The 24663-nt window shown below is 36.8% G+C and overlaps 1 long non-coding RNA gene across 1 annotated transcript in view; it reads right to left on the bottom strand.

The window, feature by feature from the left end:
• Window positions 1–24663, bottom strand: part of LOC109444085 (uncharacterized) — an 816445-nt gene that overhangs the window by 429520 nt on the left and 362262 nt on the right. Inside the window, exon 6 of the long non-coding RNA XR_002136786.2 lies at window positions 16116–16232. This is a non-coding gene — a long non-coding RNA (uncharacterized LOC109444085). The remainder of the gene's footprint in view (window positions 1–16115; window positions 16233–24663) is intronic.

The following is a 24663-nucleotide window of genomic DNA, read 5'->3' as shown; positions in this document are numbered from 1 at the left end:
ATAAAGAATAAAAGTAAACAAAGAAACTGTTAGTGGCCCGATGATGACCAGATAATACAAATCAGTCTAATGTCTCTTTCAATAAAGTTAACATAATTCAAAATACAGAAGAAAAACAAAAACAAGGAAGGAAGGAAGGACAATCTTAATATAATAGCAGATCATCTCTTATTGATTAGTTAAAAAGTACAAGTTCATTGTTTTTTACATTTTTAAAAACTAGAAAATTGGCAAATGGAAAGTAAATTTCTATTTAAGATTCAATTGGATGAACCTACAATATTTCATACAGATGAATTCTGTATGAATTATTGTTAAAGAATTATTTTAAAAGGCAAATATACGACTCATACAAATATAAAGTAAATATATGTCAAAATTTAACTCATTAATATGTGAGTGAATTTAATGTGAACATGTTAAAGCAAGTGCAGAACAAATCCAAAGACACACACACACACAAAAAAAAAAAAAAATCAGGAAAACTGAAATTAATTTACAAACAGATACACAACTGTTTTATATCAAAGGGCATAAACTGTAGTGTTTGGAATTATTCTGTGGGTCAGAGAGGATGGAATCTGCATTGTTACTATAGAAAATTCACCAGCATCTTTATGAACAGGAATTGTTTGCATAAACATCAGCACTATGCAAGTTAAGTTCTAGCTCTAAACATTGCAAAATAGACAAGGTAAAAATAATGACAGGAAAAGAATCCCATAGAATAAAACAGCTTCAAGGGTAGAATAGAATACCCTTGGTAATAAAATACCCTAAAATAAGCTATAATAAAATAGCTTCAAGGGACAACAAAAGTAGCCTGTAATCGTTCTACGTATTTTAAAGATTTCACAATTTCCCCAACACGACGTCCCTTGCATGCCCCAAAATATATTCTTTCATTAGAGAAACAATATTTATTGATTATTTCCATTAGGTAAATGCAGATATAAATTATTGAGCATGAAAAGTTGAATAAAACATAGATACATCCATCAAAGATATTTTGGTAAAGATGAATAGAATGGAGTGAATTATCAATTTCAGTCCAGTGAGATTAATATTAATATGATGGAGGTATGAATGAAGCCCATTGTGAAATAACAGCATAGCAAGAAAGATAAGCACATAAATCACGTGGGATGTTAGAAAAACATTCTTAGAAGAAATAATATTTGCGCTCAGCTCTAAAGAAGCAGCATAACCAGCCTAATTAGTTTTGTGCTTCTCACAGTTCCAGAGGCTAAGTCTGAGATCAAGATGTCGGTAGAGTTGCTTCCTTCTGAGGTCTCTGTCCTTGGCTTGTAGATGCCCATCTTCTCCCTCTTCTTTACACGGTCTTTCCTTGGGGCCTATTTCTGTCCTAATCTCTGCTTCGTGTGAGGAGACCTATCACAGTGAATTAGGGCCCCTGTAATAAACTTATTCTGCCTTAATTTCCTCTGCAAAGAACCGTTCTCCAAATACAGTCACATTCCGAGGATACTGAGCTTTGGGACTTCCATGTATAAATTTGGGGGGAGGGGGTGGGACACAATTCAATCCATAACAGTGCTCAATCTAAAATTCCTATGAGAAGACACTTATCAAGGAGGAGAGATTAGGAATGTTATCACAGGGGGAAAAAAATGGCCCCTAGGATGGTTAAATTTGAAGAGGGCATGCCATGTAGTGAGATAACGTTTTAGAAGAGAAGGTAGGAAAACCATGGGGCCTTCTTCCTTGAGACTGTGGACTCCACAGTGTGTGCCAACCTGGTAGCCAAATGACCAGATGGCACCAGTCAGGTTGTAGTGGATACCAGTGAGGGAATTTTAGGGGTCAGACTAGCTCAGATTAACCCCAAAATACATGCATAAGAACCAGGCTTTTCTTCCTTTGGCCAAGATGATATTTAAACTCACTAAAAATTTCAATAGCTCCCAGATGGGAAGGAGAAGATGGAAGATAAGAATCAATAAAAGACTGAACAGGAATTCATAACTGCCTGAGATAGTGACACCTGAAAGAAATGGTTTTAAGGTTAAAAGAAACTTTAAATGCACAACTTAGGTGTTGATGGATGTTTGTTCGTTTGTTTGTTTGCTGTTGTTTTTGTTCTCCTGAGGGTATAGTGTTTTAAGAGCAGAATGAGTCAGCTATAGAAAGTACAGAAAATGTGATTTTTAATACTATAACAAGTAATTTAAAACCTATAATGAATGTAACCGATCAGTCTTACATATATAACATAAGAAAAATAAGAGATAGAAAGAGTATAATATATCCATGGACTGGCTTAACTAGAACAAAAGTTTAGGTGAGTAAATATGTATAAACAGGCCCTCCTGTCTATATGGATTGCTCAAAAAATGCCAAATCTGCCAGGTGAATTCCTGATGTAAAACGTGTCTTACAGGATACAAATAAAACACCTCTTCATATTCCTATGAAAAAGTAATGACCACTTTTTCTAAACTCTGTATTTTCATTCCAATAATTTAGTGACTCGGGGGCTAGGAAACAAAAGTGTGTAAATAAAGACATTTGTTCATATAACTTTTTCCTAATGCAACTTTTAAAAATATAAATAATAAATTATCTACAAATAAAGCTTCTCTGCAATTTGTTTCTCAGCTATCTACAATAAAATGTTTTTATATAAAAATATTTATTTCATTTGAAAATCTGTTTCTTAATCAATGAGGACGTGAAAAACATTCTTTGTCAACACACTACAAGCTGTCAAAAATTAATGTTTTGTTTATACACTAACCTTTAAATACATACATACTTATATCTCTATATCTATATTTCTATATATCCAAATTTAGGCTAAAAAAAAAAATTAAAATGCTAAGTATTAATTCAATTTATTTTCATCACTGTGGTTCATTAAAACTCCTTTTAGTGTTCCTAATTTATATCCTGGCTGTATAAAATAGAATGAGAAAAAGCAGATCCAGTTATTACTATAATGGATTTTGGAATCATTTTCAGAATATATGTATATGATTACTGTCTTTGAATGTGAATGTGAAATTTAATTAAGGCTCAACATGTACTGAGTAAATGATCTGGAATTTGTTACACTCTTTAGATGTGTTTAAGACAGCCATTCATAAGCTTCTATGAGAAAATGTTATCTTTATAAATACAAATCAAATAGATGTACCGAAAGGTATGTAATCTGCTGAGCATGATGAAACAGTAAGCTTGCAGAGTCTTGAAAAATCTCTAACCAGAAAGTAATACTATACGTGAATGACCTCTAAGGAGGTTTGAAAATCGGAGACCAGTTAAGGAAATTTTGAAGTTGAAAGTAAGATATGCAGGATTCAAATTGTGAAGAGCCCAATTTACAATACAAAGAAGGACAATTACCTCAGAGTTTGATTCAGCCCTGTAACATAAACAGTTGGGGGAGCATCATTCCTCAGGCAGCTCTGCAAAGGACGCACTGGAGAGAATGGAAGGTAAAGAGAAAGGCATAGATACTATGCAAATAGGACGTAAAGAAACTCAGACAAAGGTAGTGGGAACTAAAGGAGAAAGATGTATTTAAGAGATATTTGGAGATAGATTTAATATGACTTAGTGATTAGTATATTTCACCAATTCTAAGATGCACAACTTTACATTTTAAAATTTCTGAAATCTTACAATGGATTTATAGTGTCTTATAATCACTGAGGCACAGGTGGCTGTCATGACTTAATTATGTGAAAGTATAACTTTCAAAATGGTAATATCATATCAAGACTAGCATGAACTTTAAAATAAACATGTCTAAGATGTATCAAATTCGTGAATTAATGAAGAACCCATTAAGATGCTAAAGCCAGTTCAAAGGAGAATTTCAAGAAGAAACATATATGTAAGCTATCTGGAAGGCTGAAATGAATTTGCTAATAGATACAAAATTGGTTCATCTCTTATAAAGCAATAACATACAATGAGTGGGCTCATCTTTTCAACTAGACAGAAATTTTATCTCCATCAGACAAATTGCATTTTTACTTCTATGCATAAAAATCACTTGCTGTATATTAGTTTATAACTACCTGACATCCACCTCAGTAGAGTTGTGTAAGAGCTTAAGTTACAGAAAGACAGACACATGTGCACACCTCTGTAGGATCAGATCATGTATAGAACAGAGAGCCCTCTAGATAAACACTGCACCGGAAAGGATACCCCATCATCTCCTTTGCCGTTTCCACATCTGGGCACTGCTGTCTGATGGTTTTCAATGCCTGATCATGCTCAATTATAAAAACCACCAACACCAAAACATGGCCATGAACAGGTGTCAGAGGCTTGGAAGGAAATCAGAGAGACCCAAGTACTCATGTACTGAAATCCCCAGGAATCAAATGGTTGCCTGGTAGCTTAGTGAATCAGCAGTGTTTAGCAGCATTCCTGAACTTCAGCTGGTAGCTGAAAAGCTGGTTTAAAAACTCAACAGGACATCAATCAACTGCATGTAACGGACATCGATAGACGACTTTATCCAACAGTAGGTGACACATACTTTACAAGCTCACATGGAACATTCACCAATATAGACCACATTTTGGGTCATAAAACACACCTTACCAAGTTTAAAGGAATAGAAATCATATAATGTCTGCTCTCATACCACAATGGAAAAAAACTAGAAATCAATAAGAGAAAGGTAACTGGAAATTTCCCAAACACTTGAACATCAAATAATACACTTCTAAATGCCACATGGAGCAAAGGAAAAATCTCAGGAAAAATTAGTAAATATTTTGAAGTAAATGAAAACAAAAATATGAGTTTCAAGATGTGTGGGATGCAGCAAAGAAGTGTTTAAAGAGAAAATCATAGCATTGAATGCATATATTAGAAAAGAAGAAAGATCTAAAATAAATAATCTAAGCTTCTCCATAGAGAAAGTAGAACAAAAGCTCAAATTAAATGCAAAGTAATCCGACAAAAGGAATAGTAAGATGAGAGCAGAAATCAATGACATTGAAAATAGGAAATCAAAAGAAAAAAAAATCAAGGAAGCCAAAAGCTGGTTCTTTGAAAAGACAGATAAAATCAATAATTTTGTAGCCAGACTAACTAAGAAAAAAAAAAAAAAAAGATAGAGGACACAAATTACTAATAAGAAATGAAAGGGGATATCAGTAGAGAGTCTACGGCCATTAAAAACATAACAAAGGAATACTATGAATAATTCTGTGCCCACGCATTTGATAACCAGGAGGAAATGGACCAATTCCCTGAAAGTCACAATCTGCCGGACCTCACACAAGGAAAAGTAGACAATCTGAATAGGCATATATCTACAAAAGAAATTGAATCAACCATTAATAATACTCTAAACAGAAAGCACCAGGCCCATATGGTTCACTGGTGAATTCTACCAAATATTTAAGGACAAAATTATACCAATTCTCTACTATCTCTTTCAGAGGAAAGATGCAGAGGGAATCTAACTCATTCTATTATAAATCAGAAACAGACAAAGAGGAGTTCACTCAATATAAATCATAAACCTAATGTAAAGGCAAACGATAAAATATATAGAACATAACAGAAGAAAATCTAGGTGACCTTGAGTATGGTGATGACTTTTTAAATACTACATCAAAAGTACGATCCATGGAAAAAAATGATAAACTTAACTTCATTAAAATTAGAAGTGTCTGCTCTATGGAAAACAAACAGTCAATAGAATAGGATGGCAAGCCACAGACGAGAAGAAAATAGTTGAAAAACATGCAACTGATAAAACACTGTTGTCCAAAATGTGCAAAACACTCTTAAAACTAACAAAAGTAAATGAACCTGAATAAAAAATGGGCAAAGCCCTGAATAGACACCTCAACAAAAATATAAAGATAGCAAATAAGCATATGAAAAGATGTTGTGCGTCAGATATCATCAGGAAATAGTAATGAAATCCCACTACACATCTATTAGAATGGCCAAAACACAAAACACGACAACACCAAATGCTGGTGAGGACGTGGAGCAACAGGAACTCTTGTTTATTGCCGGTGGGAATGCAAAATGGTACAGCCACTTTGGAAGCCAATTTGACAGACTTACAAAACTAAAAATACACTTAAACTGTCCAGCAATGACACTCCTTGGCATTTACCCAAATGAGTTCACCGTTTATAGGTCCACAGAAATCAGCACACATATGTTTATAACAGCTTTATTCATAATTGCCAAAATTTGGAAGCAACCAAGATGTGCCTCCCATGGGTGAATGGATAGAGAAATGGTGGCCTATCCAGACAATGGGATATTATTCAACTAAACAGAAATGAGCTATCAAGCCATGGAAAGACATAAAGGAAACTAAAATGCATATTATTAATGGAAAGAATCCAATCTGTAAAGGCTACATACTGGATTCCAACTATATGACATTTAGGAAAAGCCAAAACTATGGAGATGGTAAAAAGACCAGTGAATGCTAGGAGTTAGGGGACAGAGAAGGATGAATAGGCAGAACACAGAGCACATTTAGGGCAGTGAAAACACACTGTGTGACACTATTAATGATGGGTACATGTGACTCCATTTGCCAAATTCCACAGAACGTACAACACCAAGGGTGAGCCAAAAACATTGAACTTTGGGAGATGATGTGCCCACGTACATTCACTGATGGTGACAAATGTATCACTGTGTTGGGGAATGTCGCTAGTGGGGGAGGGTGTAGGTGTGCTGGGACGGAGTACATGAGAACTCTGTCCTTTCCACTCAGTTTTGCTGTGAACATAAAAAGTCAAGTTTATTATTTTAAAAAAGAAAGAGCTGGTTTAAGAGCTCAGCGCCAATTACTTAGCCCCAATTACTTAGCTCTTCCACGGACACTACATCACAATCACTCCAGGACTCAACTGAGTGTCAAAATATAGACATTAACAATTCTCAATTCCAAAGTTAGTTCAGAAAAGTATGACTTTGAAAGTTCAGTAGAAGTATCTTAAACAAATTATTTCCTCATATTTAGCTTTTAATGTAAGTGCAAAAGGAATTGAGGACAAAAATCAATGCCCATTTAAATGTGAAAAGAATTAAGTATAAAATAATACCCTGAGTAAGAAGAAAGCATTGCCTTATTGTTTAATTGTAGGTTTTTGGGCAATATAAAATATGTCATAATCACCAGCATCTTAGAATTAGATGAAATATGATAATGGCAGTGTAATGCAAGAGAGAGTGGTTTCTGAATAGGGATTTGGCGAATGCTGATGTCATAAACTATTTTTAAGACTATAGAAAAATGAATTTATGGGGAATATAAGTGAATTCCATTGATAAGAAAAATATATGATGGAGACATCAAGTCAATCAACAATTGGAAATATGCCCATAGATTTGAGAAGACGTTAAGGGCTATAGGCATATACTTGGGAACCATCAGTGGAGATGTGAATATGATTGTATTGAAAAAGAAGGTAATGAGAAATGAATAGAACTGAGGGTGAGATTTTAATTAAATGAGACATAGAAAACTAAGAACTATCTGGCATTTAACTGATTAGTAGCTAGGATTGTCACATGTTATTCAGGACCCAATCATAACCAGCCTTTATGAGCAAGTGGTAGATCAACAGGCAATGAAATATTCTAATTGGCTGTGAGAACTGGGTGACATTTTTCAAGCCATATTGATATATCAATTTTACTCACTATACCCAAATAATATCCTAGTTAAAAAAAAATGAAAATACACTGTAAAAGTTGATTCTTGGGTTCTTTTTCACTATACATGCAGGGTATATATTTTTGGTATACATATGCATAATGACTCTTTTTGAAATCACTCTGATTGTGTCCCTAAGACCAAGAATATATTTCCATATCAACCCTTACCATGATGCTCTCTCATTTCCTGCTTACTTGTCAGTTTACTCCCCTTTGAATCCATGGTCTATCTACTTGGCAGTAATAATGGAGAAAACATTTGGAGGGAAAACTGCTGTCATTCTCATTCAACTCCATATTCGTATTCTTAGTCCACATTCTCAACTTACGATCATGTTCCTTCTACATAAATCCTCAGATAAAGGCAGAAAAACTTTAACTCAATATGGGTGCAGGGTTCTGAATTGAAGAGCTCACAGTTTCTCTCTCTGTCCTGCAGGAAACATTTCTAACTGATTCCTGCCTGGATTCCTAAACTTGATTCCAGATAGCTTATCTCTAGCCATGTTTTTGCTTCAGTCTTCCTACTGCTGAAGTTTTGAATTCTAATCTTGTTGCTTCCAAATTCAGATGATACCTTGGACAAGAAATCTTCCTTTGGCTATATCGCTAAGTGACCTTTAGGGGGTTCCTAGAGATAAAGAGATTGTAGTACCCACTCACCTCCTATACTGACACCAAAACCCATGTTTTCCATCAGTACTAAGATGGAGGTATGAAGTCAAAAGTAGGAAGGAAATAACAAGTAGTGCATGGGGGAAATCCTAAATCCTAAATCACAGGACATAACTAGATCAAGTTCTCAGAGATCATTCAAGGACAGCTAAGTATAGACCTAGAATAGTCAGTGAATGAGTTCAGATCAAAACCCTAAGAAGAGATTTGAAAATACTACATGGTCTTTTGAAATAATATTGAGTCTGTGAGCTATTTTCATTATTTGTTTAAGTTCGACAATATTCAGCCACAATAAAAGAAACACCATTGTTTTTACTCTGCTTAATGGTGTACAACTCGTTAATTCTGGGAAAAAATCATTAGGGACCTTAGCCAAATAATAAATAAAATATACAAGGTCATTCTCAAATGAGAATAACATTGAAGCATTTAGATTTATTGATTTTAAATTTAAAAAGTTTAAGTAGAATGATTTTCTCATAGGTTTGGCATTTATTTGCAGTCATTAGCACTAATGTTAATTCTGATAATAAGAATTACAATACTCTTATGATTCCAATACGACATTAAATAAAGTATTCACCGGAATTTCATTTCTACAGAAAAGGATTGCTTTCAAGTTTTTACCTTTTTGGACAAAATTGAAAGGGTCGGTCTATTCCAGCTGTCTGTAAAGTATTAGGAATTTATCTAGAGACACTTCCTCTGCTCTGGAACTGGTATTTCCTTCTGTTATTTACTCAGTGATTCTTGGAGGAAGAGTCCCTTCTTCTTAGCTTTATTTATCTACGAAGATCTAAAATATATAAGCACAAAGGTCAAGAAAAAGATCACAGATCAAGAAGTCAATAAAGATCAAAATTTACAACGCCTCCACCATCACCAAAAAAAAAAAAAAAAGGATGGAACTGAACTGGAGACCAGAGGTCGTGTGAGAGGCTAAACACAGATGAAAACACGGGAGTCACAAGGTGAGCTGTGTCCCACCAATGCACTCAATTCCCATCCCAAGGGCCAAGGAAGGTACTAGCACCCATTCCATTCCCTGAAGTTGAGGCAGCAAGATCTCCAAGAAAAGCACCCTCATTCAATAAAGCATGATTTCTGAAAACTCTGTTAGTGTGTCAAGCCTGCGGCACATTCAGAATAATAAGAATGCATAGGTAACAAATTCACGGATGTTGCTTCAGCTTTTCAAGCTGAGACTAACTTAGGTCCAAGAACTTCAAAAACTGCCATTGACCTATGCCTTTTCTGCAGCCCTCCAAAAAATCAGTCTCTGAGGCATTCTTAACAGAAGAGTCTTGGACACGATATACATTTCTCTCTCCAAAGACACAGAACAAACTCTTTTGCTGGCACAGCAGCTCACTCACTGCTGTGTCTTCATCTGTATACTGGGAATAGTAATACTTGTCATGTAGGATTAATCGCTGTAATGTGCATAAAATACTTTGAGCTTCTCAGATAGAGGACCCCTTAAATATGACATATTAACATTAAAATGATTGCATGTAAAGGTGCAGTTACTATACAACTGAAAACCTGGTGATCTTTTTCACTGATCCATGGATTATGGCTATATTTAATTACTGTAAAGTGCATAGAATGTCTTTTTGAAATAAGAGCTGAAAAGACATTTTTTTGGCTCAGGTGTTAGTGGAATATTTTCTTTATTCCAAGCCAAGTACAAAACATTATAAAGAACACTGAAAATGAGCTAATCTTGCGGGGTTATTCGGCACATATTAAGCATGCAACCTAGGGAATAGAGTTGTAGAAAGCTAAAACCGCCTCTTTCTAAAATGTCTACTACTTATTTATAGAAACACAACCCAGTGGTTTGCTCCGATTTCTTTCAATCAAGAACTCCTGCTGTTTATTTCCCTTATGAATATATTCTTTGGATTTTTTCATCTACCAGGCAAACATTTATTACATAACGATGTCATTGCCTTTTTATTAACATGTGCTAATTGGTTCTTAATGAGTTAGAGCTAATCAACATGGTTTAGAATGAAATTCTTAACAACAGTAACAGCAACTGCAGGAACCTCAACAGAAGAAAATTATACCCTTCTGGGTGCATCCCATCGTGAGTAAGCATGCTTTTTTATCTGTTTATAGGAATATGCAAATACCTTTATTAGCTAAAATACTCCTAGCTTAGATGACCCCAGTTTTGAAATCGATGCTACAAGAACCAAATTTGAATTCGGGACGAGAGCCCTCACAAGAAACAGTTTTCTTGAGATGGTGTTTAGGGCTTAAGAAGACTCCAGCACTGTTTGAAGTGCATTAAACGTGCCAACACTCTTAATCGCTAACGGCCCTATGAGATAAACTATTATTATCATTCCCATTTTCACAGATGAGGAAACTGGACAGGAATGGAGTATTCTGATATAGGTTAGAAACTTGGATCTACAGAAAGAAAGGAAAATCCTCAAATAATAAATCAAGCATTCTCTGCATGACAATTAGAAAAGCAATTCATATTAAAAAATGAGTAATGACGCCCACAGATAGCCATCTAATCAGTATTCATTAAACATCCAACTTGATTGAGCTCCCACCTTCTCTTCCTATATCTCCCAATGAGAAGGATAATGCATGAATTCTTCTTGAGGGCCGTCACGCCTGCCTTACCCCTCACTCCCCAACTCTTTCTCCAATCTATACCCAGTAATTACCAACACTAACTCAACCACTTCCCTACTCCACCTACAGAACTGTCCTGTCAGCAAACTCACCTAGAGGAGATCTCAAGGTCAGTCATACGGAATATTTACCATTCCGATCAGGGGAGGGGCATCCTTTCTGGCACTTGAAGTGTGGTGTTACTGGAACACTACTCTTTACACACTCATCCCCTTATAAACAACCACTACCTGGTAGCCAGCACTATGAGGGCGGTGAGTGGGGAAAAGGACAAGAATAGAGCACACTCCTGATCTTAAACATTCATGAACCACAGTAAAAAGAATAAAAGGGATGTAAATTCAGTGTTTCCATACATCAAGCTTGAGTCCAAATGACCCACCCATAACAGCAACAAATGGCTCAAAATAAGCACCCATAAAGGCTGGCTGTATTATTTATATCCCATGAGTCAAAATTTAAAGCAGCTAGTTAAAAACATTTTAACAGAAACTCAACTTTTCAAATCCAGGTAACAGAACATTTGGGGAGGGGATAAGACTTGGAAAGCCTCAGGGACTGCCTTCCTGCCTGCCTTCCTTCTTTCTTTCCTTCCTTCCTTCCTTCTTTCTTTCCTTCCTTCCTTCCTCTCCCTTTCCCTCCTTCCCTCCCTCCCTCCTTTTTTCTTTCCTTCCATCCTTCTTTTCTCTTCTCTTTCTCCCTCTCTGCCTTTCCCTTCCTCCATTCCCTCTATTATTTCTTTTTATTTTCTTTATTTCTTGGAAAAGAGTAGACACACTGCTGGAAATGTCTGAATAGCTACTGTTCTTTTATTAAATAAAATAATAATTCTATATATCACAAATTCCTGTGTCCAATGTTTAAGCAACAGACTTCTTTTTTCTCTTCACTTCTATGAGACGTATATAGTCACAGGCAAGAAAAAGAAAGGAAGCAGTATTTTTAAAAAATAAAAAGGCAATGTAAATTAAATATGGATATTTACAAACATTTTCCTTTTAAGTTTTTGAACACCTGATCAAAATCATCAAGTGAAGCAATGCACTGCCTTTTATAGAAACGCCTACTAATTACTATAAAATGTATTTGAGTCCTGGGATTTATTACATAATATTTTATGCATTGAAATTGTTTTAGAAATAAGATGCTACAAGTTTTTGATTCAGTTGATAGTATATAGATTGCAATGTCACTGAATTCCAACAGCAGTATGACACATAATAAACATCTTAGCTTGAATGGCATGCATAATCTTACTTTACAATAATTACTTGCTGAACTCACCTTACTAGAAGGCAAGTATCATGACTATCTTTCGGAAACATGAAAAAGCAGTTTGTTATTCTCGCCTACATTCTCGGGGTTTTATAGGCCAGTTCATTTTGTCTCCACTGTGAAATACCTTAAAAGGTAACCTGGTATTCTGACTCTAGTAGTCATTTATTACACCCGTTAATCTTGTAAAATTGCCCTCTGGATGTAATAATTTGTTATTCTTTTATTAGACTTTCGTCTGCAGACTGTGTTTATCATAAAGATGTCACCATTGTGATGCCTAGCAACCATTACAATGTTCTGGAGGTGTTTGCATATATTTTCCTGGGGGAGAGCGCTGCATGGTCCCTGCATGGGAGAGCTGTCAGTGGATTCTGATGTAGGAAGATAAAAAGAGCCCCTGCTGCAGCCTCCAATAAACTCAAGTCACGGCCTGAAAGCAGTGACTGGGCATCACTATATCGTGTTAGAAAATGTGTCAATTATCACATGGATTGCCTAAGGGGATTGCCTGGGTCTAGGTCATAAAACCATCAAGACTGAAGGGGGAAAAAATTGATAAAGAAGTCAGTTGAATTAATTGATAACAAGGGCGCCTGTATATGGAATGTTCATTGCCACTCGAGAGCCCCAAATTTTTGTCTGGGAAGCTTTCCCATGGAGAGTCCCATGAGTAAAACTAAAGCTGTCTATCTTCTGCGACATAAAGTATGTATAACTGGCATTTGGGGCATTTCCTAAAAGCCGGTAGGTAGCTGTCAAACTAGTCAAAAAGCCATAAAAATAAAAATAAAATCATGCTAATGATGTTACAGTTGTTTTGCTATTATTGCTATTCTTAATATACAGTGCCACTGTTTATATGTGAATGCAGTGGGGACCACTTAAATATGTAGCCTGGGGCCTAAGTCATGGAAGCTGTATGCACATTTATGGAGGTTTCTGTGCAATTTACTTAGGGGAAGGGGACAAGCACACATTTTCATACGTTTACAGTGGTTTCTGAGCTCCTTCAATGACCCCTTTTCAAACTTCCTTGTTTTCCCCTTAAATTACTGAATTATAGTTACGGCCTTTGTATCCGACGAGTCCTTTTCAGAAATCACTATTTACTAGGTATCAGAATAATCCTTACAGAAACGGGTTGTCCACAGAACATGCCAAAACTACCATTCAAGCAGTTTTATAGAAAAAAAAAGTTTTATTAAAGAACAACAAAGAAGTATTGTTTGATTGACGATATTGAGCAGGCGCTTTGCTCAAAATATTCCGGCAGCCAGCCACACACAGAGGTATCCCGGATTACTGCTTCAGAGATTTCAAAAGGAAACATATCACTCTCAAAGTATATCATTAGGGCATTGGCACAGGCCAGAAAGTTAACCATCACTTTATCACTGCTAAACAAAAAGTTTCCCCTATACTCGATTTTCCGTTGTATAAAGAACATATGAAAAGGCATGACGTCTCTCACTCAAAATATCATAAGTGATATATTTTTTATAATAAGAGTAATGGTTATGGGGATGACAATTATGAATGATATTTCCCAGTGCAGATTTCTCTTCTGGCACCTGATGCTTTCTTCAAAACTAAAAACAAAATTTGCATCAGAAGAAACCATACCAGTAAAAACCAACTTCCTTAAAGTATTTAATGAATACCTTCCATGTCTTCTACGTGAAGTGTGTTCTCTCTATTTACTGGCCAGCACTCCAGTGAAGCAAGCAGAAGTCTTACTAAGCCTTCTCTTACATTGATTATATTTTGGTATAATTGGTACTATTTTCCATTTGTGCAAAGTTAGACAGCAATACAAACCTCCATAGAGAGATGTTTAAGCTTTTAATTTATACTCTATATCCAGTAAAGATACAGCAGGCTCCACACCTGAAAACATACCTTCGCCAGGTGCTAGCTGTGCAGTTGCTTAAGTTATAGGTGACTTAAGTTATGTATCTGAAAGAAAATGTGTAATATGATAATACCTGCTCACCCGGCCTCACAGAACTAGTATGAAAACCAAATGGAACAACTGCTGTTAAAATGTTTCAGAAACTGTGGTGTACCACAAAATATTAGTTATAATTATCCACATTAGGCTTGAATTACTTTAGTCTATCACTATTATCTGTCACTATTATTTTCAAAATACAGTCAATTATAAATTGCCTGGGATTTTTGAAACAGACCAAAATCTTCCTTTTGAGAGCTAAATAAAACAAGAGAAGGGCTCTTCCAGATAGATATCAGGGTATCAATTTACAATGTTCTTTATCCTTTCTTGATTATGATTACAGGAATTTGCTCTGAAGGAGGATGGGTGGTGAGGCTATTGCCCAAATATATGAAAAATCCACATCCTGACCTGGGATTACGCGATGTGAGTTTGGAGACCATTCAGGTTCTCTATCTTCAGAATGATTCCAAAATAAAGGCAGAGTGGGTTAGGGATAGCGGGGATTTTGTAATATACAACTCTAGTTCAGAGATCATATTACACCAGATTACATTAAAAAGTCCTAGCAATTGTCTCTGAGTACTAAAATGTAATTGGACCTGCTGTAATAATGTGGGGTGTGGAAAATACACATTAAAACTGACCTGAGTTGTCTGCTATAGTTTTCAATGAAGAGTTTCCTTTATCTTATTGCAACGAATTTATCTTCGAAGGATATCACAGGAAAGAAATAGGCAACTCTTCAAACAAGATAAATGGGAACTTTGTAATGAAAACTTCTGCGTCTCAGGTTGACAACGAGACCCACTCATCTGTACGTGTGACATCATAACTCATGAAAAAGGAGTGCCAGTAGAAGAACCATGTTCTCTTGGATAATAAATAAAGAATGTGCTGGAATCTGGACTGGAGGCCTCCCTCTTGGCCACAGCAGAATTGCTTCTGAACTAGCTCTCCAATAGCTGACAGAATGCAAATACAAACGGTCACCAACTTAGGATTCTTTGACTCCACGATGGTGCGAAACCAATACCCGTTCATTAGAAACCATACCTCAGATTCTGCATGTTGACACTTCCCGGGCTAGTGATATGCAGTACGACACTCTCTCATGAGGCTGGGCAGCGACAGCCACAGCTCCCAGTCGGCCAGGCGGTCACCAGGGTAAATGGCCGGCAGTCTACAGTGTACTGTGTGGCCAGCGTGTTTTGGATATTGTGTGTTCTGTTTTCGCATCCCATCATGTCTACAAAACACCCAGCTGTGTCTCCTGCTTCTGGTGATTAGAAGAGGAAGGCAGTTACCCCTGAGATGAAATGCTGGTAACTGCCCGACCGTAGGCTAATGGAAGTGTTCTGAGCACGTTTAAGGAGGGCTGGGGTACACGATGGTGTTCAGCAGGTGAGGTGTATTAAATGTGTTTTCGACAACACTATTTCCCATTTACAATGGGTTTATGGGAATGTCACCCCATCCTAAGTTGAGGAGCATCTGCAATTAAATTGGTAGGAAATACAACATGGTTTATTAGTTGGAATTAGAGTCACCTCAAGTGATAGGAACCCAGAATAAAAGTGGATAAAATAAAGTCTTTCACACACAGTCTGAGGATCTGAAGCTCGGAGCTCTAATGTGTTTCAAGATTAAAGGACTCTGGGTTCCTTATGTCACTTACATGTAGCGTTTATCTCATCGTTCAAGATGGCTGGTCAAGCTCCAACAATCCAAATTCACATTCTAACCAGAAAAATGGTTGGAGGAGAAGGCACTGTGCATTACTTAGGATAAAAAGCGAAGCTACTGACACAGCCCAAACATGTGATTCAAGAACAAAGAAAACATTTGATTTCCTTACATGCATCATTCCAGGCTGGTCACCCTGGCTGCTCTTCACTTCAGTGGTCAGTAAGGGACACAGATTCCATCCACCTTTTTTCATCATTGTCTCTGGTCTTAGTTCCGACAGTGGAACCTAGAACATAGATATATCCACCTTTCAGCTCACAGGAAGGGGAAAGATAGAACATACATGTAATATTCTACACCCTGGACCTAGAAATGACACATATCAATCACTTCTACTCATTTTTTAATGACAAGACTGTCACTCCATGGCTACACACAGGAGTGACTGAGGCTGGAGAATGCAGTGTCTGCCTGGGCATCTGCTTCCCAGCTACAAATTTATTATTATGGGAAAAGAAAGAAAAACATACAAATTTTAGTTTATATTTAAAAGTCTGCTCCACAAATGGCCTAGGCATTGCTTTTAAAGACACGTGCGACAGACACACACAATACTTCCATTTCCTGGAGCATATTTGTGTGGCCCCAGATATTTACAATTGAGACTGGGGACATACAGCCTTTATTGTGGGCAGCTGTCAGACGAGTGAAAGAAAAATCACATTCTAATAAGAGAAAATGGAGTTTCCTCTATATCATACAGTCACAATAAGTGTAGTAAGCAAAAGATATTATAATTTGAGTGTAAAGCACAATACGTAAGGAAGAACATATTCTTAGTGGAGTCAAAATTGAAGTGATGGTGGAATAATAGAACAAGAATATGGTTGAGAAGAGAGATACACAAACCTGAGTTGTTAAGATAAATTTTAATAACCAAGTTAAACTGCTTTTGTTAACAGTTCAAATCATGACCCTGTAGAATAACATTAATTACTTTGTTACTACATTCTTAATATGTCAGTTTCCCTGATGATCCAACTTAGTAGATTCCTCTAGAAAATGTATCCTTCTTACTGTACTTTGGTTCATTTCTATAGGAATAATAACTAACAGGTTTGGGGCAATTCTCAAAACTATTTTACCAATTTATTAATTTAAGAACCTGGTATCTGTTGATATTTAAGTCATGCCAAACACAGTTTAGGCATTCAGGATTCAATAAAAGAAAAAGTGAAAACCCATGGTCCCATGACGCTTATGTTGTAGTAGGGAAAGCGGGCTGTGGACAAAGGCTGTAGAGAACATCATTTGAAAATCAAGGCTAATGGAAAAATAAGATGGGATGGTCGGTTAGCTCAGTTGGTTAGAGCGTGGTGCTAGTAACACTAAGGTTGCTGGTTTGATCCCCACATGGGGCAGGGTGAGCTGCACCCGTCATAAAAAATAAAAAAATAAAGAAGAAGAAATAAAAAGAGGAGGACATAGAGTGATAGGGGTGAGGTAGGTGTTACTATAGTTAGTGGGGTCAGGAAAAGCAGCTTTGATGAGAATGGCGTCAGAATGGAGATCCCAACGACCTGACACAGAGAATGAGAGGAGAAGAAGCAGAGATGTGAAATGGGACCAAATCATGAGCATCTTTTAGGACATTCTAAGGATGTCACATTTAATTCTGAGTGAGAAGGGCAGCCCTAAGATGACACCAAGCATAAGTCACTTATAGTGTTTCCCGAAAATAAGACCTAGCCGGACAATCAGCTCTAATGTATCTTTTGGAGCAAAAAATTACTATAAGACCTGGTCTTATTTTACTATAAGACTGGTATATTATAATATATAATATAATATAATGTAATGTAATATAATGTAATGTAATGTAATATAATATAATATAATATAATATAATATAATATAATATAATATAATATAATAAATATAATACCAGGTCTTATACTAATTTTTGCTCCGAAAGACGCATTACAGCTGATTGTCTGGCTAGGTTTTATTTTGGGAAAATATGCTATTCTTCTTTTATCGCAATTGGATTACTCTGGCTGTAGGGTGACCAGTTAGGAGTGTCCTGTGATAGTCTAGATAAGAGTCCAGATAATGTTGGCCTTGAGATGCAGCCAGATACTGGACAAAGCGTGCTGATGGTTTGGATATGGTGTGCTGAACAATAAAGAAAATCTAGGTGGATTAAGTACTTTGAAGCACTTAGAAGAATGGATGGATGTGCCACGTATGGGTACGGGGAACCGCCAATGGGTCAGCTGTGGAGGGAATCAGGACTCAGGTTTGGGACATGCTCATTCTGAGATAGGTATTTCCATGTAGTCTTGTTACATCACCACACCTTACAATCATTCTGGCATTTGGAAGTCCTGGAAAATTTTCTGTACAGGAAAGAGGAAAGCCATTATTTTTCAAAATAAAAAGTTTTGATTTCAAGTGAAGTACGTGGGTTAAGTCATATTCCATCACACTAATTTTCTGAGTACTGGGTGTTGTACTTTAGAGGTGACAGCCAGGAAGTTGACATTTTTTTCTTTTTCCTGACAAAACATTTAGATCTGATCACCATACCTTAGAGGGCTCTGAGTCTAAGATGGAATGAACCAGAATCAACTAGGAACTTAGGAATGATTGGAAAAATGTTATTTTCCTTCAAAAGGGCAAGAACAAATTTAATTTACCCAGAAAGCTAATCTAGAAATAATACTGAAATCTCTATACTCATATATATATATATATATATATATGTGTGTGTGTGTGTGTGTGTAAGCAAAACACACACACACACGCACGCACACGTTTAATATATTGCTAAAAGGTAAACGAGGACACCACAGACACTGTCAGATACAGTAAGATCAGACTAACAACATTTATCCAAGAGAATATTACCAGGGAGAGATCGTAAGAGAGAATATTTGTTAAAATATTATATAATACTATGGACCAAGAACTCTTTTTCTCTGATCAGTAAGAAGTAGTGAGTGATCTGCCCGTTGGTCAGCCTCATGACTTACATAGGTGATAGAAGATACATAGCACACTAGAGCCAGCTGGCTCTGTGTGTAGAGTACACAATAAACTGATTCTGAATCCTTGAATGGAGGCACAAACACAAATACATGTGTGTGTGTACACTGTGTGTCTGCTTCCTCTCAGCTACCCTCGTTAGGTGGATGAAGGCTCAGACACACGTTGAATGTAACTGCTAGTAAATATGGTAACTATTTTCTTCTACTAAAGTTACAAAAATTCTTTGAATTTTATATCAGGGAGTAAATTTGTAATGGAAAATGATATTTGATGGTGTTTAAATGCAGAGTGTGTCACTTTATAAAGCATAGGACTCTTTTAAGTTATTTTTTTTTTAACTTCTTGACATGTGTCATGATTTGGAATTCTGCTCTCATGGGATAAATGCCAGATTACATGGTGTAGTATTTTTATCCTCTGCACTTTTGCTGTAGAAGCATACGACATCAAAGGACAGGCAGATCACTCACATCAGCAGAAAATGGAATAGGACTATAATGTGCTGGCTTTGATCTTGCCTTCTAGTAATTATCTTGGCTACATGCATGCATGGAGAGGGAGATTTAAATTAATAAGGCCAAGAAATCCTAGAAAATGTAAGAGGTATCCCTGAATATAAACGTTGCCTCTCTTCAACGCGGTAGATTGCAGTGGAGTCTACAAAGTTGTGGGTTGTTAATTTCAAGCATGAACCCTGAAATGTGATTCTCTCTTAAACTTGTTGCTGCTATATTTATGACAGCCTTATTGGTGATTAAGACGTCATCACTTTGAGGTCCAACTCACCTCTGATACAGAGTATTTAGCTAACATTCATCTTTTTTCATGTAAGTTTCCTCATAACAAAACTTAAAGTAAAAAAAAAAATCATTAAATTTTTTAGTCATTATCATAGCTCAGTCCACTAGCATTAAAAACTAGTCTAATACCGCCTTAGGAAAAACATTGCTTTTGATATAGAAAGTAAGTCGAGGCATCAGCATCTAACAGAATTTATACACTGAGCATGAGGATATTGCGTTCTGAGTCAGTCTTTCCATTTCCCGGGTTTGTTTGTCTGTTTACCAGTGTTCACTGCTACACTAAGTTGAAAAGTTTCTATTTTTCTACTATGTGAGTAGAAATTAACATGTCCACTGGTGGTTAAAAAGGTGGCTAGCTTTCTGAAACATCAAGGGCTGGCATGCCATAGAGATTAGAAAAGTTTCAGCAGCAAAATATGCTGGCAATATTTGAGAATTCAATTCCCTTTGTAACTGATTAGCTACCACAGATGAGAGGCATGGCACTTATGTGGTGCTTTGCTCATATAGAATTGTCTAGCAAAACACTGTGTCTTATCCTAATTGGAGACTGTTTAACCTACAGTCGTATCAAGACTGCTATGATAAATTTGTTAACTAATCTGTACCTGAAATAAATTACAACCAATGGATTCCATTTTTACCGACCAAATGAGAGTTAAATGGACACGGATAGAGCTATCAGATAGAATAATAGGGAAGCAAGCCTCTGTTCCATTCCACATCATACAAAGAGATGTTTCACATCTTACAAAGCAGGGTTAGAGGCCATCCGTATAACAAACTGACAAAAGAACAAATTTCTTTGAAGAAACATTCTCTCTCGGGACTGAAATAATTCCTGATTCTCTGTAATGATCCAAACGCATTTTGTAATAAATGAGGGTTGAGAAATAGAGGATTTCCTCCCAAGAAAACAGCAACCACAGCTTTTATATATATTTTAAGTGTTCTGAATTCTACTTTTGTGGTATTGAGCAGCAAGAAAAGTATCTATTTCCTAAAAGTGGTATTCAGCAAGAGCTGAATATACTAGGTACTCTTTTACAGATAGTTATATATATATACATATTCAGCCAGTAAAGTTGAAAACAACGTTCCAGGATTGTGACAGGGAATGATACATACTTTTGTCTCCTATTGCAGACTTCCCATATGTCCCTGACCGGCTGTAGGACACAGTGCAGACCTGCCTCCATTTTGTTATGTGTGAAATGGGACGGGAGCCAAACAAGAACTCACGTCCAGTGCAAAAGGGTGCTTTATTTACACCCACCTCCTAAAGTGCTGACAAGTAAAAACACAGCCATTCTTCTACGGATGCACTAGCTTCCCGGAGAGGTTTTATGTTTCACTGTGGGTAAAATGAGAAATGTTGGACGTCCGCAGGCCAACAATTAGCTAACCAAAAGTCAGCATCCAGTCTTTAGCAATGTGAAAGCCTCACACGGGAGAGGTGAATCTTGTCCTGTTGTGACGGGCTTCAGGAACTTGTTCATTTAGGCTGGGGGTGGGGGATGCATATGAGCAGGTGTACCATCGCGACCAGAAATATTCTTTACAAAAAAGAAAAAAGGAGGCATGTGTATCCTGAAGCAGGCTCTCTAGGCTGACAGAAGGAGTGAGCCCCGGCTTTCACAGTTGGCCTCTAGCTGCAGAATTCATATGGTCTCAGTAGCTTGCAGCCCTGCCAACCAAAATTCTGAAATCTGTTTTTTTGTTTTTTTTCTCCCCCTCTCCCACAACGCCAAGTTCCTTGCCGTCTTAAGTGTTGGAGAAAAGGTCACTGGAGCTAAAGCAGTGGCTGGGAGGACTTCCCATGTAAGCAAAACCCATTCCCAGTGGCTGTTTCGTGTTCCTGTTTCCAGCTGAATGAAATCCAACAGTGGCAGGCTTCTCTTCAGACTTACATCTACCCAGGCCCTTCAGCAGGGCCGGGATATTAAAGTAGGGGTGATTTAGGGAGCCGTGTGTGTCGGCATCCAGCCTGGGAAGTGCAACGTACGCCTGGGATCTGGGAAGCCATTCAGCTGGCTGTGTGTTCTCACCACTGCCGAACAGGGTTTGAGTTTAGGATCTCATTCCCCGTGCACTGAATGACTGTGGTACACTCTTCTAACAGAAGGAAATATAAGACATCCAGAGTGGTTGGGAACACCAAAGCTGCTGTCTCTGGTTTTCACTTGAACGTAAAAATATATTTAAATGCCTAAAGTTACTTTGTAGCAGAAATGTACAGATTCCAGTATCAGCACCAGCTATAAAAGTAAATTATTTCAGTAATGGAACGCGGGAGTGCAAAAACCCCTCCACAAACACCAGCTCCTTCATGATCTCTAAGCCTATCAATTATATTTATTATTTCTCTGAGTTGTGGCCTTGAAAAAAATTTTAGTGTTAGGTTGTTTATAGCACTTGCATATTTCTTCAGAATGCCTACAACAAAGAGACTTTCCTGAAAATGACAGACTGTAATTTCCATATTTCTACAAATCTCTTTCATTTCCTAAACAAACAACAGAAATTTCAATTTGAGGTCTCTGTGACCTGATGACTCAGGCAGTAATTCAAACTCCTAGCGCCTCGTGTAAGCAACATTTTGGAGACCTGTGGATTTCAGGGTCGTGCTGGAGGGAACCACAGTTTCAGAAGGACAATGGGTGAGTTTTCATTGTCACTAATAGTGTGCTATGTGGGCTGACATTTGACTCTCTTGTTATATGTCAATAATTTGGGGAGAAACAGAACTTGGTGGAAGTTGCCAGTCCAGTATTTATTCCTCTGACTTCGCCCATTCATTTCATTTAAAATATAGACACCAGGCACATTTTATTCTGAGATATTTAAGGATAAGTGTATGTTATTGTTTTCTTGTGGCTGCCAACCACATGGCATCATTTCATAGATATAATTATTACCCTGACTTTAGTACCGAATTAAATACAGCAGATCCTCATTCCCACACCAGCTAAGACAACTTTTTTGTTGTTGTTATTTAAAAAAAAAAAAAAAAAAAAAAGCAACAATACAGTCAACAAAAAATTAAATATAGGATAAAAATAAATTATGGCTGTTTTTTTAAATTTTGAATTCTGACCTGACGTATAAAGAAATGTTAATAAATATAGAAAATGTTGCCTCTGCAACCTTCAGGGTTATGTTACTAAAACATGCAGGATAGTAATATTGAAATCTCAACATATTTGTAACTTTATAAAAAACTAGAACTAGAAAGTTTGAGCTCAGGAGTGTATTGGAAAAAAATTCCCTATAAGTATTTTATGTTCACTGAAAGAAAACAGTAAAGAGCAAACTAAATAAAGAGAATAACTATGAGGAGTTATACATCTTGAAATATTTACAACTAATTTTTATTTGCTAGACACTAGAAATTTTAATCTCATTAAATGCTGCATTTCCTTTATAACCTGTGATACACATAAATGGGTTTGTATTCTGCCTGTTTGATTCTACTGTAGTTTGAGAAGCACCAAGTAACTTCAACATTTGACATGAAATAAAAATTCGGGTGACCATTCATTAACCTACACAACTGAACAGGTATTTCTCAAATAACCTGGAGATAGCCCTAGCTCTACCTGTGGCAATTTTTGCCAAAACAGTCATGACCTTTCTGACAAGAGTATGGCTTATTCTCCCTAAAAGAATCAGTCCCAAAGCAAGGTTCTATCTCTGTCTCGTCTGACTCTGACCTTGGGCCTCATACAGTTGGCACTTAATAAATAACATATATAATTAAAATGGATACAGGGCGATCACTTAATGCAAACAGCATGAACATAGTAAACAAAAACACAAGAAATCCTTTTCAGTCGGTGTGAATGTAATTGTGTATTCAATGAACACAGTCAAGCAGTTGAAAAATAGTAATACACAATTTCTACCTCTCTTGTACCTCAGTGTGGAAAATACTAATAGGCAATGATTTGTGATGGTCACCTACACTTATCAATATCTCCATTCCATGCTTCTGAATTCTCACACAGTCCATAGGTGCTCCAGAGTCTCTCGTGTGTCTGGTCATCGAAAGAGACTAAGATTATTCTCTTTAGAAAACCCTCAATGTGTCTGAAACTTGTCAGGTTGTGGAAACAAATGCTGTCTTCTTAATCTGAGCATTCTTTATTTTTCAATAAGTAAACCATTAGGTAATTCCTGAGGAATTAGGAATTTGGGTAACAATATTTACCCTGAGTCTTTAATGGCCTTTGTTGTTTGCTGAAAAGAAATTTCCAAATGACCTTAATTTTTTTTAGATCACATGCTTATCATGGCCTGGTTGTCTTTGTAAAACAGATTTTATGCTCTTGCGAGTCCTTTCAGATGTCAGCTTCTGACCTACATATGCTCTTGGGTCTATATGATCTTGGGCCAATTCTCATGCTATTTAGCTAACAAAATATTTATGTGTCAGATCCTAACATTTGTCCTCTAAGAAAAATCAGTGAAAAAGGACAGATGTACACTTGACCTTAAAGTGCTTAGTATCTAATGCGAGACGTAGACAAGTAAACAAAATTTAAAACACACTGTGATGAAAGCTGTGTTAGGGGTAATATAGTATTTCACGGGAGCACGCCACCTGGTGCAAATCTGGAGGTTGAGAGATACCTTCTTCCAGAGAGTAAAAGTCTCATTTGAAATCTGAAGGGTCACCTGAGGTCGGTAAAAAAGTGGAGTAGCTCATTGAAGGGTGGAGAAGCTGGGTTATAAAGTGAAGAATTGGGGAGATAATAGGGGAGTGCTCCACGCAAAACATTCAGCATAGAGGTCCTCAGACTAAAGGAAGTAAGCACAAGGGTCAGTGTGGTAAGAGATGAAACATCTGGAATCAAGTAATTC

This window comes from Rhinolophus sinicus, linkage group LG14 (genome assembly GCF_036562045.2).
Source record: "Rhinolophus sinicus isolate RSC01 linkage group LG14, ASM3656204v1, whole genome shotgun sequence".
Classification (NCBI taxonomy): domain Eukaryota; kingdom Metazoa; phylum Chordata; class Mammalia; order Chiroptera; family Rhinolophidae; genus Rhinolophus; species Rhinolophus sinicus.
The sequence above is the reverse complement of the archived record's forward strand: the minus strand, read 5'-3'. Positions and strand labels throughout refer to the sequence as shown.